We start from the raw sequence: 2,783 nt of genomic DNA on the forward strand, positions 1-2,783 counted from the left end.
TTTCTTGGAGAATCAAATGAAGATGACGATTAAGAGGTAAGTTATCTTGAGCTTAAAAAATGCGTTAAGAAATTATCTAAAAGTGCTTTAATTTAATTATTTGAACAATCTCTCGATAAGTGTCACGAACAGGAATTGGAACTTAAAGATCTAAAGGAACAGATTCTCGAAATTGCAGAAGAGAATCATTCTCTGAAGGCTAAAGCTAAGAAGTTAAAATCTAAGGTTATAGCTGAGAAAGCGACAACGTTAGATTCTACTATGGCTGAAAAGAAGGAATTAGAGTCCAAAGTTATAGCTAATGCAGCTATAACTTCAGACCTAAAGCTTAATATCAAGCACCTTCAAGCCAAAGTTATAGCTAATGAAGCTATAACTTTAGAACTTAGAAAAGCCAAAGAACTTTTGGAAACTAAGGTCACATCTGATGAAGCAGTGATCTTAGACCAAAAGAAAGAGATAGATTCCCTTTCAAAGTAATTAAAGGAATCTAAGACTGGCATAATCAATGTTAAGAAACAACCTGCCGATGTTGTATTCCTTCTTAAAAAATGATTCCAAGACTTTCGTGATAACTTTAAGAAAGATAATGATGTAGATCACACGAAATGTCAAGAGGTAATTAAAACTCTAAAAGACCTACTTCTACATGCTAGAAAGGTCCATGATAAGTGGGAAGGTAGTACAAAAGTCATAAACTTCCTAACCGAACAATCTGACAATAATATGAAGATGGGGTTAGGACATGAGTGCTACAGCCGTATAGATCACTCTAAATGCAAACCAACACCTTCGGATTTTGATTTCAGAAAAAGGAAGTATGCTGATCTTCCTGAATATCTGATTTACAATTACTGTGGTCATACGGGTCACATCCAAATCAATTGTGTCAAAAAGGCTCTTGATATACGGAAAAATTCCGACCATGCTAAAACTATTGACACGGTTGGCGAGAATGATGAAACCCCCATTAATGAACCTAACGAAGAAAGGAACAATAAATTTCGTTGGTTCTATGACATGGCCTTCGACTACAACAAGAAACCTAGCACCTCACAAAACCCTTGTCGATCTCAACCTAGTAAATCTTTTCACAAGGGAAATAGTCATGAAAGACCTAGAGAACTTTCTAGATCAGGAGAAAACCCTAACCCTAGAACTTCTCCCAAGCCAAATAAACCAAGGGTTTAGACGAGTTTGGATTCGAAAAGATTTAGTATATAGAGTAACTAATCTTAAGGGACCCAACTTAGCTTGGGTACCTAAAAACTGTATCTAATCCCTTCTGCAGGTAATGGTGAAACAAAATAATTAATGGTATCTTGATAGTGGATGCTCAAGACACATGACTGGAGATAGAAATTTATTTCTTTCACTCAAAACTTTCAACGGAGGAAAGGTGACGTTCGGGGACAATAAAAAGGGAAAAGTAATCGGCATTGGTAAAATTGGAATTTCCAAGTCTCACACGATCAGTGACGTTTATCTCGTGAATGGTCTAAAACATAACTTGCTAAGCATATCTCAACTATGCGAAAAAGGTAACAAAGTAGTTTTTCATACTGATAGTTGTCACATTATTATTGAAGGAACTAGCAATTTTATTCTAGAAGGTCATAGGAATAGAAATGTTTATATGGTAGATTTAAATATTGTGCCTACTAACTCATTTTCGTGCATGAAAGTTACACTTGATGATCCTTGTTTATGGCATAAACGCTTTGATCACATTAGCTCACTAACCTTGAACAAACTCAAGAAGTGGGACTTGGTTGAAGGATTACGTAAAATCAAGTTCGACCAAGAAAAGATGTGTGACACAATCAAAATTGCAAATATTGTGAACCAAAAATACATGTACCTGTCTAGGGTTTCCTAGGGCTCCCGTAAAAAAATCTTTGTTTTCCGTCTAATCTTCTTCGTTTTCTCTCCTCTCTCTCGAGGCTTTACTCACGACTTTGATCGTGAGTTGGGTTTCGCGGTTTTCGTTTTTTGTTTTGCTTTATTTTAATGTGCAGGTGCTAATGGAGAGCGGATCGCAGGGCCATCATCGGGACGGGAAAGAACCTATGGGGTCGAATGAAGGGCTATTTGAATGGGAGGATGAGGGTAATACGGTGGTCGAGGAGGAGAAGATATTGCTTGTTGGGAAATTGTGGGCGACAAGGGCAATAAACGTTAAAGCTGCAATTGACACAATGATAAAACTATGGAATCCGACGAAGCCTATTGCGGGGAATGTAGTTGACTCGAAGGACAAAACTTTCATCTTTCGATTTGGGACTGAGAAGGATAGGGCGAAAGTGCTCGAAGGGCAGCCATGGCACTTCGACAAATTCATGTGGTGTTTCGACATGCCAAATCAATCGGGTAAAGTTTCTGATGCTTCTCTCAATTTTTTTCCCATCTGGACGAGAATATATGACCTTCCTATTGCGGGGCGCACTAGTCAATTGAACGCTCAACGGTTGGGTAACTGCCTGGGGACGTTTATGAGGTTCGAACACGGGTACCTTTGAAGGCTGAGCTTCCTATTAAAGTTAGAGATGGCCGTGAAGGAAATGTAGATCCATATACATACACACATACTCTTATATGTCGAAATAATTTGTCATAAAATTAATTACGGATTTTATGCATGCAAACAATATAATTAAATAGAGAAGAAATCACCCTTACATTGTAATTTCGGTTCTTATGGGCACAAGTGAGTCCTCCTACTCACTTGTTCTTAAGCTCTCCAAATGGAAGAACAAGGATTCAAGAGTAGAATCCCTCCCAAA

Source organism: Silene latifolia, chromosome 1 (genome assembly GCF_048544455.1).
Source record: "Silene latifolia isolate original U9 population chromosome 1, ASM4854445v1, whole genome shotgun sequence".
Classification (NCBI taxonomy): Eukaryota; Viridiplantae; Streptophyta; class Magnoliopsida; order Caryophyllales; family Caryophyllaceae; genus Silene; species Silene latifolia.